Here is a 19,146-nt window from a genome sequence, read left to right on the forward strand (position 1 = left end):
AAAGTATAGAGGTAAGAACTTTCTTTTCCTAAATAATGTCAAATCTTTCTAAACTTGAATTTGTAGCCCTGGATATGTCGGGAAAAAGCTACATATCTTGGGTGCTTGATGCTGAAATTCATCTTGATGCGATGGGTCTGGCAGACACCATCAAGGATAAAAATCAGGCATCAAACCAAGACCGTGCCAAAGCAATGATATTCCTACGCCATCACCTTGATGAGGGCCTGAAAATGGAATATCTCACTATTAAAGATCCAGTCATACTGTGGAATAATTTGAAAGATAGATATGACCACCTGAAGATGGTCGTTCTTCCACATGCACGTTATGATTAGACTTATCTAAGGCTACAAGATTTTAAATCTATCAGTGAGTATAATTCTGCTATGTTCAGAATTATTTCCTAATTGAAATTATGTGGTGATAATATTATTGATCATGATATGTTGGAAAAAACTTTCACCACTTTTTATGCCTCGAATATGCTCCTGCAGCAGCAATATCGAGAGATGGGATTTAAAAAGTATTCTGAACTTATCTCACATCTTCTTATAGCAGAGCAACATAATGGGCTATTAATGAAAAATCACGAAAGCCGACCTATTGGTTCTTGTCCATTCCCTGAAGTGAATGAGACGAACTTCCACCAAGCTAAACGTGGAAGAGGTCGTGGCCCCAGTCGTGGTCATGGCCGTGGTCGGGGAAGAAACCCCAATCATAGTAATAATAATGCACCAAAGAAGCCTCTTCACCACCAGCAGTGGAAAAGGAAGGAACAAAAGCATGAAGCGGTGCAAGCGCCAAATGCAGAAAATGCATATTATAGATGTGGAGGAAAAGGGCACTGGTCACGTACCTGTCGTACGCCAAAGCACCTGGTTGAGCTTTATCAAGCCTCCCTGAAGAAGATAGAGAAAAATGTTGAAGCAAATTTTATTTTTGAAGATAATTTAGACTTCATGCATTTGGATGTAGCTGATTACTTTGCACTCCCAGAAGGAGAAACAAGTCATGTAATCGGTAGTGAATCTGTAGAAATGTAAATAGTTTAATTTTGGTTGTTTGTAATAGATAGTATGGTTATGTAATTGTTGTACATAAATAAATGTTATGCTTTGATAATGATGTTTACTATAATATATTTTATTTATGTTATTTTGAAGAATATGGATAATCCTCAAATTATGTTTGGATCAAAGACAAATCATGAATATTGTGTTATTGATACTGGAACAACTCATGCCATATTCAACGATCAGAAATACTTTTCTTATTTGCATAAGGAAAAAGCAAATGTTTCAACAATTTCTGGTAATATAAGTTTGATTGAAGGCTCCGGAAGAGCCATAATATTTCTGTCTAAGGGAACAAAACTTATTATAGACAATGCATTATTCTCCTCCAAGTCCCGAAGAAACTTGTTGAGTTTTATAGATATCCGCCGAAATGGGTATCATGTTGAGACAATAGATGAAATGAACAGGGAATATCTTTGTATTACAAAGAATATTTCTGGCCAGAAATACATTGTAGAAAAGTTACCAACTTTATCTTCTGGCTTATACTATTCAAAAATTAGTACAATTGAAGCACACTCTATCGTAAACCAGAAGTTTACGGATTCAAATACTTTTGTGCTTTGGCATGACTGTTTGGGCCATCCCGGATCAATAATGATGAGACGAATTACTGAAAATTCGAGTGGGCATCCATTAAAGAACCTGAAGATTCTTACAAATGACGAATTTTCTTGTGATGCTTGTTATCAAGGAAAAATGATCACTAGACCATCACCAATGAAGGTTGGTATTGAATCCCCTGCCTTTTTAGAGCGTATACATGGGAATATATGTGGACCTATTCACCCACCAAGTGAGTTGTTTAGATATTTTATGGTCCTAATAGATGCATCTTCAAGATGGTCTCATGTGTGCCTACTATCATCTCGCAACCTGGCGTTTGCAAAGCTATTAGCCCAAATAATTCGATTAAGGGCACAATTCTCAGATTATCCTATAAAGGTCATTCACCTTGATAATGCTGGAGAATTCTCATCTCAAGCTTTTGATGATTATTGTCTATCAATTGGGATAAAAGTTGAACATCCTGTAGCTTATGTTCATACTCAAAATGACCTTGCAGAGTCATTTATTAAACGCTTGCAATTGATAGCAAGACCACTACTTATGAAAACAAAATTGCCCACTACTGTTTGGGGTCATGCTATCTTGCATGCAGCATCACTTATCCGTCTCAGACCGACACATTATAATAAATATTCTCCGTCACAATTAGTTTTTGGTCATGAACCAAATATTGCCCATCTACGAATTTTCGGATGTGCTGTATATGTGCCAGTAGCACCACCACAACGTAGTAAGATGGGACCACAGAGAAGGATAGGAATATATGTTGGGTTTGAATCACCCTCTATTATTCGCTATCTTGAACCATTGACAGGAGATTTATTTACTGCTCGATTTGCAGATTGTCGGTTTGATGAAACAAATTTCCCACAATTAGGGGGAGAGAAAAAGGAAATCAAAAGACAAATTGTGTGGAAAGTTTCATCATTATCTCACTTTGATCCCCGTACCCCTATATGTAATCAGGAGGTCCAGAAGATCATCCATTTACAGAATATAGCAAATCAAATGCCAGACGCATTTACTGATTTGAAAAGGATAACTAAGTCACATATCCCAGCAGAGAATGTGCCTATCCGAATTGATGTCCTAGTAGGACCATCTACTAGCATGAGAGCTAGTGAACCTAAAGCACGCCTGAAGCGTGGTAGGCCTTTGGGTTCTAATGATCGAAATCCTCGAAAAAGAAAATCGACAAATGATCAAAACGATACTATGAAGGGATCTCCTGAAGAGACCCAAAATCTGATTAGTTTTGAGATTCCTGAAGAAATCAATGAACGCGAAGCTCGTGTGAGTGAGGAACTTTTAATAAGTTTGATCGGTGATGGGATTAATTTAAATCGATTTGAAATAATGGTGGATAATATTTTTGCATATAATGTTGCACTTAATATTATGCAAGATAGTGAGGATCTTGAACCTCGATCTGTCGAAGAATGTCGACAAAGATCTGATTGGCCAAAATGGCAAGAGGCAATTCAATCGGAATTGAAGTCACTTGCTAAAAGAGAGGTCTTTGGACCAGTAGTCCAAACACCTGCTGGTATAAAATCAGTTGGTCATAAATGGGTTTTTGTGCGAAAAAGGAATGATAAAAATGAAGTTGAAAGATACAAAGCTCGCCTTGTTGCACAAAGATTCTCACAACAACCTGGAGTCGATTTTGATGAAACATATTCACCTGTTATGGATGCCATAACATTTCGATATCTCATCAGTTTAGCACTACATAAAAAGCTTGAAATACATCTAATGGATGTAGTTACAGCTTATCTGTACGGTTCACTTGATAATGAAATTTATATGAAAATCCCTGAAGGATTTAAAATGCCTGAAGCAAAATCTCAGGAAATGTATTCAATCAGATTACAAAGATCTTTGTACGGTTTAAAGCAATCTGGGCGCATGTGGTATAATCGCCTTAGTGAATATTTGCTGAAAAAAGGTTACATAAATGATGTTATTTGTCCATGTATTTTTATAAAGAAAATGGCATCAGAATTTGTTATACTTGCTGTTTATGTTGATGACATAAATCTTGTTGGAACTCCAGAAGAGCTCCAAAAGGCAATTGAATATCTTAAGAAAGAATTTGAGATGAAAGATCTTGGAAAGACAAAACTTTGTCTTGGTCTGCAAATTGAACATTTAGCAGACGGGATCTTTATCCATCAATCTGCCTATACAGAAAGGGTCTTAAAACGCTTTTACATGGACAAAGCGCACTCATTGAGTACACCAATGGTTGTTCGATCACTTGAAGTGAATAAGGATTTGTTCCGACCTCCAGAAGAGGACGAGGAACTCCTTGGTCCCGAAGTACCCTATCTCAGTGCAATTGGTGTACTAATGTATCTTGCTAATGCTACAAGGCCTGACATAGCATTTCCTGTTAATTTACTAGCAAGATATAGTTCTTCTCCTACACGGAGACATTGGAACGGGATTAAGCATATATTGCGATATTTAAAGGGAACTCTTGATATGGGTTTGTTTTATGCTAACAAAGATAGTGCAGATCTTGTCGGTTATGCAGATGCAGGTTATTTATCTGATCCCCATAAAGCTCGATCTCAAACCGGCTACGTATTTACATATGGAGGTATTGTCATATCATGGCGCTCCACAAAGCAATCTATTGTTGCTACTTCTTCAAATCACGCTGAGATAATAGCTATTCATGAAGCAAGTAGGGAATGCGTATGGTTGAGATCAATAATTCATTTTATTCGAGAAAAATGTGGTTTGGAATGTGAGAAAAGACCCACAATTTTATACGAAGACAATGCTGCATGCATAGCCCAATTGAAGGGAGGATTTATAAAAGGAGATAGAACGAAGCACATTTCACCAAAATTATTCTACACACACGATCTTCAGAAAAGTGGTGACATTGATGTGCAACAAATCCGTTCAAGTGATAATCCAACAGATTTATTCACTAAATTTTTGTCAACTTTAACTTTTGAGAAGATGGTATACAAGATTGGAATGCGAAGACTCAAATATTTGAAACAAGGTTTTCATCAGGGGGAGTAAAATACATGATGCACTCTTTTTCCCTTACTAAGGTTTTTTCCATGGGGTTTTCCTTATAAGGTTTTTAATGAGGCACCTAGCAATGCGTCTTACTAAATATGTGTACTCTTTTTCCTTCACTAGGATTTTTTCCCACGTGGTTTTTCCTAGTAAGGTTTTAATGAGGCACATTATCTTTTAATAAACATCCAAGGGGGAGTGTTATAAATATATTATATTATGGATGCTCATTTAGTACTCCGTTGTAAATAAGCTTCCTGAAGAAGCTTATCTATATGGGACTCCACCGTAAATATGTTTATCTATTTAGTACTCTATTGGAAATAAGCTTCCTCAAGAAGTTTATCACTTCGGTACCCGGTTATGGATAAACATTACCCCCAGTAGAAAATTATCCATATCGGGTATAATAAGCTTATTCTTTTAGTACCCAGTTATGGATAAATATTACGCCCCGTAGAAGATTATCCATACCGGGTATAATAAGCTTATCCTTTCAGTACCCAATTATGGATAAACATTATCCCCGGTAGAATATTATCCATGCCGGGTATAATAAACTTATCCTTTCAGTACCCAGTTATGGATAAACATTATCCCCGGTAGAAGATTATTCATACCGGGTATAATAAGCTTATCTTTTCAGTACTCCGTTATGAATAAACATTACTCTCAGTAGAAGATTATTCATATATGGTATAGTAGCAGCTTACACAGCAGCTTCCTTTCTTTTACAAATAGAAGAGAGTTCATTATGTACATCAATTTGAATTCGAATAATATATCAGTTTCTCTATAATTGTCTTTACTTTACGGTATTTATTTTATAACACAATGGAATAAGTTGTACCAAATGACCCCTGCGAGTTCGTGTTGTTAGCTGAGCAGGTGAGAAGTCCAAATATTTGACCCTCTCTCTATATGCACCACGTATATTTTCTTACAGTAATAAGAGGAAAAACCTGGGGTAGTGGTTGTGGTTATAGACAAATTTTTCGATCAAAGCAGCAGATATACCAATGGATATTCGACTTTCGTTCAGAAACATTTCTTCTCACGGTTTATGGTCTTGCCCAAGAAAACAAAAGGGTCTCAAACCTTGCTGTTCAGGAAAAAACTCTCAGCAAAATGGCAATTCAAACAACAATAAAAACCCAGGTTGGATATTGCATTTCTGTATCCTTATTTGACCATTCATTGAAATATGGCTTGACCCATTTTCTTGATGTTGTTGACATATTGTCTAATTATGGTTCTTTAGTTGTATATCAGTAGCTTTCGACCATTCACTAATATCTGGCTCGACCCTTTTTCTTGTTATAGTTAAAACTGTTACACGATTATGGTTTTTTAGTTGCAATTCAGTAGAAGGGAGCATTGGAGCAAAAGTAAAATTGGCTCCGTGTGACCTATAGGTCACGGTTTCGAGCCTCGGAAGCAACCACTAATGCTTGCATTCGGAGGCGGAGCCAGGATTTGATGCTTGTGGGTTTGGGATTCTAGTTTGTTTATTTTACTGAGTTCTAAATTAACAATTTATATATATATATTTAATGAATTTTTTAAGACAAGATTTGGACCAAATTTACTGGGTTCAGCCGAACTCGCAGATCCTGTGCTAGCTCCGCCTCTGCTTGCATTAGGGCTACATCACACCCCTTGGGGTGCGGCCACTCCCCGGACCCTGCATGAATGCGGGATGCCTTGTGCACCGAGCTGCACTTTTTGTTTTCTTCAGTAGCCTTCGATCCTTTCCTTGCTATGGTTGAAAGTGTTGCCAAATCATTTTCCTTTGGTTGCTGTAGTAATGAACTGAAAAGCTAAATTTATAAGCAACGAATGGTGGTGGTGGTGGTGATGAGCTGCTAGTTAGCTTATCTATGGTTTAGGATACACTTAAAAGATGCAAGCTTTACCATCCACTACATGGATTCAAAGGCGGAGCCAGGATTTCAATCTTATGGGTTCTGCATTTTAGAACGATGACTTCAAGTGTTAGTGACTGGGTTCTAAATTTAATATTTGTACATATTTTATGAATTCTTAACACCAAAGACATTGATTAAGCAAAAGCTATTGGGTTCGGCCGAACCCGTAGTTCGGCTTGTGCCTCCGCCCCTGCATGGATTATAGTGCAGGTTTTGCAAGGCATGATTAATAGATGCGAATCCGAAATAGTGGGTTCATCATATGGTGGATCTGCCTCTGATTATTCAGGAAGGAGTATCTGCCAATTTGTACTATAGGGAAAGTGTGTAATACTAGAATTACTATCTTCTGCATAATTGGAATGCAGAATAAGGCGGATGTGGTCGTAAGGATTTAACCACTGGCTGATTTAAAACGACAATTTTGTTTAGGGAGATCTTTACTCGTTTAGAGACCAAAAAAAGAACAAGAAAGAAAAAGGACTAGGTGTCAATTTTGTTTAGGTACTTCTTCAAAAACTACTTGGCATTTGTTGAATAAATCTACCTCTGACTCTTACTCTTGTGAATTAGATGAGAAAGAGTTTCAGAACCCTTTCTTCTCAGACGGGGTTGAAGTCATGGTTCCATTATCAGGCAACATATATATGGGAGAGATAGCAACAATTTTGTTTAGGGAGCACTTTTACTGGTTTTAGAGACCCCCAAAAAAGGGGAAAGAAAAAGCAAGAAGAAACAAGTATTAGGTACTTCCTGAAAAACTACCTGCCATTCTGTTGAATAAATCTACCTCAACTTTTTACTCCTGTAAATTAGACGGGGAAGAGGAGCAGACACCATTTTCTGCGACAGGTTGAACTGTTGAAGTCACGTCACCATTTTCAGGCAACATGTACATGGGATAGCCACATAACCTAGGAAGTGTAGCTGTTTAATCCATTCTAGGTTTTGCTTTTCTAGCATCCCTCATTCCTTGAGGATGACTCTGTTTAAGGATAGAGAAAGGAAAGGAGAAATAGAGAGCTTTCCAATAGAGCTGCGGATGATGGAAGTTTGGCAGTTTTGGCACTGCTATGGCATTATAGTTAGAAATAGTATGCTTAGGCTTCAAAGCAAGGACTCCTATGTTGAGAATGTTAAAGAAATTAGATCTGAAACTTGATTAAGGGGGTAGCAATTAGAGAAACAGGAGGAGAAAGAGAATATGAAAGAAGAGAAAAGATCTCCAGGAATCTCATCAAGAAATTCTTGGGAGCTCAAGCAACTGCGTCATACATACTGAGGCTTAGAAAATATCAACCTTACACAAAATAACTGTCATATATTCTCACAATGTGTCGTTACATGAGCGGCACAAGTCCATGTTGTAATTTCCACTTATTCTAGCACTTCCGTTCCACGTTCTCCAAGTAAGGTGGTGATGAGTTCTTTATCCACCTCCTCAATTAGATAGCAGTGGCATTTGCTACACATGCCTTCTACCTAGTATCGTTGTTGAGATAACTATTATTAGAGCAACTCTTTAGAATACAAAATACACCGCCAAATTGCATATTGAGAAATTATCTGTATCGGTTGAATAGACTACTCGAGCACCTCAATTAACAGCTTTTCTACCTGTGCAAGAACAGCTGCACGCTCAAAATATACAAATGCTCAAGAACTTACTAGAACGGTGGACTAAAGGTTCCTGTGGTAAAATGTTTTGAGACTACTTAAAAGGGACAGTAACCTCAAATTTATGCCAGGTATTATAGAATGGGAAAAAAAAGGAGCTCGACTTCCTTATGTTGGTTGTGTCTGAATGTTAGCTCGTTCTTAAAGAAAATGTGAGGACCCCAAGGTTTTTCAACTGAATACTTTGATTCCCTTTGATAAACCATTCATCGTTATCAGATCCATTATCATACTTTACATCATATTGATTTAGATGAATACTTTGCAGCAAGCCCACAGTTTGCTAGTTGTTGGTCTCTCTCCTAAAGAAACTATATCATCTGAATAAGGCACTAATTTATGTCTGTGGCATGCCAGCACAATTCTCAGCAATACTGCCAACTTAGATATTGGGCTTCAAGTCCATTTATGGAAACAGGAAACCGAAACACCCGAACTCTTACAGTTATAATAAGTTCGTAGTATGTGTACTCCGTGGGAGCCAAAGCTCTTGACATATCGCGGTCCTGTCCAGTCTGTCACCTCAATTAGCATTTATTCTGATGAATCATATCAGCATTATTGCTTATCAAGGGACAAATCTCTTTTCCGATGGATCGTTTTTCACACATTCCCAAAAGTGTGTATTGCTTTTAAGACACCATGGGAGTAACTGCTTGTAGTTTGTTAAGATTGATAATAATCCATTGAAGTCACTGTTTCTGTTTACATGTTTGAGGTATGTAATTGTTAGGGATATATTAGATATGCCTTAGATCCAATCTCATATTTGATGATTTGAACATATTTTTTTGAATGTTATTTGATATAAAAATATATGGTTGTCACGGCCCAAATCTCCCTCCGTAGGATGTCGTGATGTATATATACCAACTCTTTCCCTTAAAGCTAAGGAAAAGGATGAGGCTGTGACTGAATGTGAAAACCAATTCACATAATTCAACATTTTCCTTCTTTACAATTTTATTTATATTGTAAAGTTACAATCAAAATTTTATATATGCATGACAATGGCCGCCTACTTCAAGGACCTTTTTTTTCTATGTCCTTTTATGGACTTTCCTTATATATACATCTTCTTTACAATTATTTATTATATTGTAAAGTTACAATCACATTTTATATATGCATGAAAGTGGCCGCCTACTTCAAGGAATTATTTCTATGTCCTTTTTTGAAACATTCACGTTACTAATCCAATTCTAACTTGGATTCTAACTTAGAAATATTTTCCTATTATAAAATTCAAATCCCATCCCAATGGAATGAATCTGCCGAACGTCCTTTATGGACTTTGACGTGAAAATCCAATTCTAAATTGGATTTGATTCATAAGTCTTTCATTAATATTTTATATACATACCTTATATAAATAAATATTAATTATATATAACACATATATATTTTAACCAAGAAACTCTTTTCTTCTTTCATTCAATCGCCCTGGCCAAGGTCTTAATTTGGTCGGTTATAATTCATGACAACATGGAGCTTAAACTCATTACCAGGAGTTGACAGATTCCATCTTGGTCAATCACTAATTCTACAAGTATTTAATCGTACCCAATATCCTTTCAACTATCACCCTAAGGTCATAGGTGTCTAGTATTAAAGCACAATAAATAACTTGTCAATTACTATGATGATCTCAGGTCAAAGAAACTTTTAAATATTTATGTGATATATATAATTAATAGTTATTTATATAATGGATATATATAAATAAATATTATTAAAGACTTTATTGTGAAATTCAATTAGGAATTGAATTCCTAAAGATTTCGGCAAACTCAACCTATTGGGATGAGATTTAGAATTTTATAATAGGAAAATATTTCTAAGTTAGAATCCAAGTTTGAATTGGATTAGTAACGTGAATTTTTCAAAAAAAAAAGGAGAATTATGTGAAGTCTCAATTTGGAATGGACTTTGAAAGGGAAAAAAAAGGAATCTTTGAAGCCGCGATCTTTTACTTGCCCTATTAGAAAAATGTTTTCAATTCATGTATATATAAGGAAAGTCCATAAAAGGACATAGAAAAAAAAAGTTTTTGAAGTAGGCGGTCACTGTCATGCATATATAAAATGTGATTCTAACTTTACAATATAAATAAAATTGTATAGAAGGAAAATGTTGAATTATGTGAATTGGTTTTCACATTTAGTCACAGCCTCATCCTTTTCCTTAGCGGAAAGAGTTGGTGAAGTAATATATATATATATATATATATGCATAACTCAAATAACGTGGCTAAGTAAGTTATTTTGGAAGTGCCGCAAGAGTCAATAAATATTCGGACAAGAAAAACAGTTTTTCTGTTCTTTTACTTTTGGGCTGCAATTTTTGAGAAAAAACTTCAGCACAAGTTTTCATTCAATTTGTTCCCGGGTTTTATTGATCAAAGAGTTGATAGCAAAGATCGGTCTCGGTGTGGATACGCATAGAGTCTTCGCACTATCGAAGAAATTTTGAAACGAGACAAGACTCGATCTTTGACATGTAAATAAAGTTTAAACACGAAAAGATCTGCCTAGGATTGTTATTGTCTTCCGGTGTGTGTTACTCTTATCTATATACAGTCCTACATGAATAAACCTCTTATGTTCTAAAAAAAATGCCTTCTATAATGCTGAAATTTCTCTGACTGGTTTTCAAAGGGCTGGAGTATCCAACATAAATAGGCATGACCTTGGCAATTGGCATGGAGCTTGCCTCTAGATTTTAGAATTACAATGAGAACCCATTATAAATTTATAATAACTGCCTCTTAATTTTTAGTAAGAAAACACTGATCACCAATTTGGTCTTTGCTAAAGGGATAACATTATCAGGGATAGGTAAAGTGGCAATGGACTAAAAAGAGTGTTACTTTCCTAATATTTCATATAAACACGATCCATTTCCATCGGCTTTTTCCAGTAACATGTATACATGTCATGCATCTACGTCTATGACAATATCAACTTTGGCGCCATTTCTTTTATAAGGTAAGTAACCTCACTAATGTTAAAGCACCTAGTGGGTAGTGAAGAAACTCTACAAAGCTCTGAATACTGCACGTTATATTTGCATAGAATCCAGCAGCTCCAGAATACTATCACAATCATATACATCTTTCATTCAATACCATAACTTTTTTTTTTTAATGACCGAGAAATCCGTCTGGGGCCGATCCTTTGGACCAACCGCAGCCTTCGAAACTCGGTTGATAACGGGCCCGCCCCTCTACCCTTCTCCACTTAAATACCAGGCTTTGCTTTGCATGGTGTGGGGGCTTGAACCTGTGACCTAAGACACAAATCCACCACCCTTTGCCACTTGAGCTAGGCCCTGGGGGCATTCAATACCATAATTTGGCGACAGTAAGCATCCATAGTTTAAACGAAATCCACTTTTTCAAGATCTTATCAGCCTTGGCACCATTCAGACTGTCTATTAACCTCTTATCTGTCCATAGTTTCAAAACTACTCTAAAAGTTCCAAATTGGAAAAATATATTATGTCTTCACTATTCTATTGACGCAGCCTCTGTTTTGGGTATCCTCATTGCCTATTTTTATCTTAGTACTACTAACAATTTAAGGATGTCCTGATCAATCATAGATATGAGTTTAGGGTGCCTCAGAATCTTTCGGTAGTAGGCATATTTAATAACTTCTTGGTGGCTTAATATTCGCTAAACATTCATACTGACCAATCCGTTGACAGATCCATTAAGTATATCTTCTATGTTGCTGCCTATTATACATTTTCTCTATAAAGGTGTTTAGTAGGTCAAATGGCTCTTGAATGTCGATTAACTGTAGTAAAGCTCAGTATTGGCTCATGAAACACTAGCCCTAAATGTCGGAGGCACGTAAACTTGAAAGAGTTTGAGAGGTCCTCTTACTGCTAAAGAGATTTTGGGTGAGGTGATTCGAGCAAAAGCCTGTAGAGATTCACACATACGCGCACATCCGCCCAAAGGAGTAGATTGAGATACCAGTCTTTCCTTCTCATAGCGAGACATGATTCCCAGTTTTACTCGTTTTGAACAGTTCTCGCTGCAGTCTGGCTTCTGTGCCAAATGTAGCTGGAGCTCCGCCCATTTTTGAATGAGTTGGTTCAACTGATTAGCTGGTCCAGATAAGAAGACACTAAGCAGCAGTAGCACGAGAGCTGTATCGAAAGAGCTCGTGTGATGGAAAATAGACCCAATATTGCAATTAGAGTGTGTTATTGGGAGAAAATATCACACATAAGTAATAATCGTGGTAAAGAGAAGCACGTTCTTTCTTTGAGCGTATAGTGGTCTTTTGAGTAGCTTACTCGAGACTACCAAGGTTAATATTCCTTGCTATAGTGATCGTATGTTGCTCATTCCAAGCCGTGCTTCTTCCTTTATTGAGAAGGCTTTTGCATGTTAAACATTCTGGTATCGTTGTTTCTCTTTTTTATTCGTGTTTATTTCCGAATCTTGGTGTCCGTCGTTATTCCTTCTATTTACCGTGAATATTATTATTTTGTGCAATTTTTCCCAACAAAATGATGCTCAAAATCAGATAAAACTGATTGCAAAAATCTGGAGAGGGAGGGAGTTTGTTCCTTTTTCATCTCCATTTAGTTGCCCCTGATTCTGACTATCTTATATATTTTGGCAGAAGTATGCTATAGTTAGGTTTATGCACTTCAGAATTATATAGGGTGGAGGTATTTTCCGGACATCCATCGGTTGGGCATTAAGTACTTGCTTCATAACACAACGAGAGAGTAGAATGCCAAAACAAGATAGAGAGAATAATAACTTTCGGATATTCATTTGCAAGTTCAGTTGTAATTCAAATATGGCCTCGGCATCCACTACTTTTTACTATAATAGCAGCTCTTATACTCCATAAATTACATAAACTGATTGTGACGTAATGTTACAATACATTGTGCTCTTAAGAATTTAGGTCGCGAGTCTTACCTTTTTCTTTTCTGATTTATACTTGGATCTCTAGCATAAATGTTTGAATGAGTACTCAACTGGTGAACCTACATATGAAACTCTTGCTCTTTTGGAAACCTTATCGGATCAATCTCGTAGGAAATTGTTCTTTCTATTTTGGACTAAGTTCTTGGTGAAGATTATTTGTACATATTTGGTCATTCATTTATCAGAAAGTTATGACAAATTGTTCCCTTTTGTAGGCGATAAATCCTCAACTGATTGGGACAAGGCCTGGTCAAGCTTCAGGAAGCAAAGCAAAAAGAACTTCTTCTCGCGATTCTCTCCAAACAAGTACGTAACATGGAATCCTAGGCGTTCCGAATATCCTCTGTCTGAAGAAGTTGACCCTATTAAAAGAGCAGAGAAATCAAACCTTATGTTATGGACAAGTCCACAGTTCACTCTTGTTGGAGCAATTATTATAGTTACATTTCTTTTGGTCTATTCCATTCTTGCTATAACAAAATGAGCTTTTGATATGTCTCTTCATCCCCTCTTGTAAAGATTGCTCACTGTTAAAGTTTAGACCAATGCAGCTCTACATCTGTAGATGAAAAAATTGAAATGTATTTTGGTCTAATCCCTTTTAATTGTATAAGGTATGTAAAGTTGTATCATGAAAAAATGTTAGTCTGCCTGTTGTACTAAAGGGAAGCTCGGTGCGCTAAACATCCCGCTTTTACTCAGGGTCCGGGGAAAGGCCGCACACCAAGGGATGTGACGTAGGTAGTCTATCCTGATATAAGCATTAGTAGCTGATTCCACGGCTCGGGTAACTTATAGGTCACACAGAGATAATTTTACCGTTGCTTCAAGGCTGTGAATAATATCTGGTTTAACAGGAACACCTGTTGGTTGCTAAAAGAGAGAAAAATATATAGGAATCTGCCGCTGAATTCATTGTTTACTTTTCCTAACTGGTATACCTAGATTATATTTTGATTATACACGTTATATACATATTGTACATGGATTATACATATATTAACATATTTTTAGTTTAAGCGGTTGTGTGGGCTACATGTCTCTGACATTTGACAAAAAATTATTTTAACTGAAATATGCATCAAAACCTATCTTGTTGATCTAGACATTGTTACACTTAATTCCTTTAGAATTAGTTGTTAGACCTTTTAATACGATCTGAAGCATGTCTGAACACAGAGCAAATTCATAGCGGAATAAAGAGGTTGACATACCTCCAGCCATTGTTCGATTCGTTTTCAGCATTAATCTTCTACTCTGGGGTATTCTATGTTAGCGTTTGGCCGTAGATTCCCAAATTTGTTTTGAAAAATCTGATTTGGGTGAAGTTTGATTTGAAGATGAAAATGTGTTTGGACATTCGTTTTCAAAATATATTTCCCAAATTTATTTTGGAAAAATATGTATATTATTAGTGTTTGTAATGATTTTGGCCCAAAACCAGCCATTGAGTTGGTTTTGGGATTTGGAATTTTGCCAAAATATAGGCAAAATCTATGGCCAAACATGTGTTTGCCAAATAAAACCCAAGTTCATTTTGGCAAAATCTATGACCAAACGGGTCCTAAGCACTCAAAATCTCACTTTCAGATGGTATAAAGTCCCGAAGGAGAAATTGTGGTTAGGGGGAATATGTCATATATGTAAAGGGGTCGTTTGGTACGAGGTATAAGAAGGTATAGGGGTGGTATAAAAATTTAATATCACCTTAATACTCTGTTTAGTTAGCAAATCAGGTATAAGTTATCATGGTGTTAATTTTAATACCGGTATAACTTATACCTTATAGAGGATGGGGTAATTAGCACCGGTATAACTTATACTCTTCTTAGAAACTATGCAATTATCATTCTTAATACAACATATCAAACAATGAATAAACAACAATCCCAGCATAACTTATCCCGGCATAAGCCGTATTCCAACCAAACGACCCCAAACAGTACTAACATTAGCTTTCATTCGAGAAACACGTACTTTATCCCTCAAATCAAAGCGAATAGCCCGGAAAGAAGAATCAAAGGATACTTGAAGTTGTACCCAAATATTTATTTTATTTTAATAAGGAACTTATCAACTCCATCCGATTAGTTTCGAAGTTGAATATTGCGTTAACTGTCTATCGTAATTTTTAAACAAACCATTTAATTCAAGTCACTCCATCCATCCGACACTTTTTCATCTTCCATTTTGCTTTCCGACACTTTTTCATATTCCATAAAAGAGTAGTAGACAGTAATTTGACCTGTCTGCTTCTCACCTTAAGCAGAGCTTTCATTGTTCTCACAAAGGGAAACATATGTTTTTTAATGGAAGACAAGGAATTTGGGAATTCATATTTTCCTATTTGCAGTAATTAACTTTTTTTTTTAGTTCTATACACTCTTCCACGTCAAACAGTCAAACAGAGGCGGTTTTAGAATTTCTAGTATATTGGCGCACTAAAAAAAATAACCCTATTCTTTTTCATAAATAACTCAACATTCAACCAAGTGCATCATTCTGCCTTCTTGAAGCATGAGTACCAACAATTAATATTATACCAATTTTAGAAAATATATACATAAAATATCTAATTTTGCAAAAAGACCGTGAATTCATGCGCCCCATAATCTTTCCTATAAATCCGCCCCTGCATGTAAAATAAATCTACACAATTTTTGATCACTTTATGATATATGGTGACTAACTTGTTATACTCATAAATTATGATTTCACTGATAGTGTAAAAAAGATCATCGCGTATTGTTAGTGTATACTCCCTCCGTTCACTTTTACTTGGCATGTATACTAAAAATAGATTTTCATTTTTACTTGTCACTTTACGCATATTAAGAGAAGACAAAAAAAATTCCTGTTATACCCACAATATTTATTACTCATTTCAAATTATTTACTCAAATCCAATAAAATATACATCAATTAATATGGGTATCATGGTAAATTATACACTTCATTTATTATTTCTTAAGGGACATGAAAAGTCAAAACACGTCAAGTAAAAGTAAATGGAGGGAGTACAACTTAAATTGTGGTTCTTTCGCTTTAGGTTCAATTAAGGTTATTTATCATTGTACTTTCTACCTTTATATGGCTGTTTAATTAACAGTTGCATTTAATTTCCCAGCATCTTGAAATTATTGAAGTCAAGAGGGTCAAGTTCAAAGTCCTCCCCGTGTGCATATGTCGTGTCAATTATTGATCTGAAGAAAAAAGTCATCATTTTTTTTCCTTATAAATTAAGTTAATTTTGTGCTATGGTTGATTTCTATATATATCTATCTTCTGGTTCTAAAGCTGTGAAAATAAGCAGACTTCAAATTTAGAGAGCCAAATATAGCTTGAAAATACATCTTTTCCAGCTTGTTCAATCATTCATCCATACTCCTAAATCTGAGAAAACATCGTAGGAAAAATCACTATTTTCCATGTTTTCAACCAACATTATTCAGTTGTAACTTCGTGTAAACTTTTATGATATTTATTAATTCAACCCATTTTTATGGTCTCGGTCATTCTTCCATGATATATCGATTATATCAATCATTCCATTTCAGAATCAAGTCCCCCCAATAAGTAAGGCCCTGTGATTCCTCAAACAGCTCCTGGCCTTATCTGGCTGAACCGATTTGGGGTATTCGGCATAAGCAGAGAGAGCATCTGAAGGGTTACTTCATCTTTGGTGATCACACACTGACCCGGGCAATCACTAGTCCTATCAAAACCTTGTTACACAAGAATTTCAGATATTGTGGCTTGAGATCTTCTCATTTGCTTGAACATTAGTTATCAATACAACAATAAACTTAATAGAATTTCACAAGTGGAGTCTGTGAAGAGTAATTTGTACGTTGACGTTACCCCTACCTTGGAAAGGTAGAAAGACTGTTTCCGATAGATCCTCGACTCAACAGTAGTTATCAATATTTTACTATATCAGCTAGCCATGAAGGACATTTTGGTAAGAGTGCATAGTGAATCATCTGCTGAACAAGAAAAGAAAAAGGAAGTAAGACTTCCTCCAAAGAGAGGGCAAATTAAAGTTCAAATAGCTAAGTGTCTTGTGAAGTTTATACGAAGAATACGTCGTCGCTAAGATAATTTAACTCTTGTTTCTTCTGGTCTACTCGTATTAATTAGTCTGTGTTTTATTACAGGTAGTTATTCATCCGCCCCTTAAATCATCTCAATAATACATTGTTGGTTATTTGTCTAGTTACAGAGCGTCATATGTAAGTGCAGGATAAATGTCATGAAACTTAGGTCAGTTGGTTTATTACTTGTACACCAATAGTCTTTTGAGCCAATACGTCCAAGTTTAGTATTGTTGAAGTGTGATCATTTTATTTAAAAGTTTAAATTATTTTTTTATAATTAGTTATGCTCGTGTGATAGTAGTAAGAAACAAAATGTCAAAACAAAAGGGAGGTTGTGCTTCATCACATCCTTCCATGTTAAAGAATGGACATGCCCATGAGAAAGAATTCTTCAAGTTTCTAAGTTGTTAGAAATAGGCCCTCTTATTTATTTAACTTTTTTTTTATACGTCAGTTCACATGCGGATTTAATTCTTTTTCATTAATCAAAAAATATAAAAAAAAAATGATATGAATGAAATCAGAACCTCTATATGCTCTAATACCATATTAAATAATGTAACCAACTCATATAAGAGCAACTCATGTATAACAGCAAGTAAGGACCCTTTTTAAGAGCCCGTTTGGCCATGAAATTTTATTTTATTTTTTTGAATTTTTTTTACTTTTTTTTGAAATCCGTATTTGGCCATAAAATTTCTAGTTCTCATTTGAAGATGAATTTTGAAATTTTCCGAAAATTTGAAAAACTCCAAAAAGCTGTTTTTCAAATTTTTCACTCAAATCACTTATAAAAATTCAAAAAAACATAACTCTAATTTTCAAATATTATTTTCATCGGTAAAAAGATTTCACTTTATTCGAAATTTTACAATTTTTCTGTCCAAACGCCCACTAAGTCGAGTGAAATGACCAATTCGAGATAGCTTTTAAGGAATTTGAGCTTTCCATTTGACGACAAAATTATGAGAAAAAAGAAAACAAGAATCAGTGTTAGTTATGTCTCCACTACCACTATTTCAAAAGCTTATAATATATGACTTGTAAATCATAACAACCAATAAAAACGTAATGGTAAGATAGTTCATGTGCAAAAATCCCTCGACGAAAAAACAATTCTTTGAACCTTCAATGGTTCTAGAGTTGGACAAGTTTAGATCCAATTAAACGTATCTTTATTTCCAACTTATCAAATATATATATTCTTAAATAGTGTAACATTACAAATATTTCTTAGCTCGTGAAATATATCGCATCAACCGATCTGGTAGATCAATACGTGTTCCTATGTATGCCCATCTAGATATAATATCTTTTTATGGTTCGATTTAGGGCTGCGCATTATGTGAGTTAATCCGAAAATTCGAATGAATCCATGTTATTCGAATGGGTTTGGATTGGATTGGATTGTAGCTCTTTGGATTGGACTTTGGATCTTTAATTTAATTATTTCAGATATCATGATATGATTTGGCTCAGTTTACATCCAAACTGATTCGAAACCCGAAATTTATATTTTATACATAAAAGTTAGGTTTGCCCTTTTAAAATTTTTAAGGTTTCCTTGTTATTTCTCTCACTATTTTTGTCATTTCTTTCCTTTCAATATTAAAAAAAAAAAAAGATATGGAAATGAATGAGTTTTGCTACTGAAAATGGTAGGAGAAATTATTTATTTTAGCATTTTAATAAGGCGTACAATGCGAACCAAAACTCAAAATATTTATCCAATCCGATTTTATTTTGGTACAGATTCGAACTGCAATTTACGAAATCTGAAAGGTGCTAAATCTGAT

The 19,146-nt window shown here is 35.4% G+C and overlaps 1 long non-coding RNA gene across 1 annotated transcript; it reads left to right on the forward strand.

Annotated features, from left to right (window-relative positions):
* Window positions 1-5,655: 5,655 nt before the first annotated feature.
* LOC107786352 (uncharacterized) lies at window positions 5,656-13,917 on the forward strand. The gene is made up of 2 exons (XR_012695382.1): window positions 5,656-5,849; window positions 13,469-13,917. It is a non-coding gene; the product is annotated as an uncharacterized LOC107786352 (long non-coding RNA).
* Window positions 13,918-19,146: the final 5,229 nt, after the last annotated feature.

Source organism: Nicotiana tabacum, chromosome 10, assembly GCF_000715075.1.
Source record: "Nicotiana tabacum cultivar K326 chromosome 10, ASM71507v2, whole genome shotgun sequence".
NCBI classification, from domain to species: Eukaryota; Viridiplantae; Streptophyta; class Magnoliopsida; order Solanales; family Solanaceae; genus Nicotiana; species Nicotiana tabacum.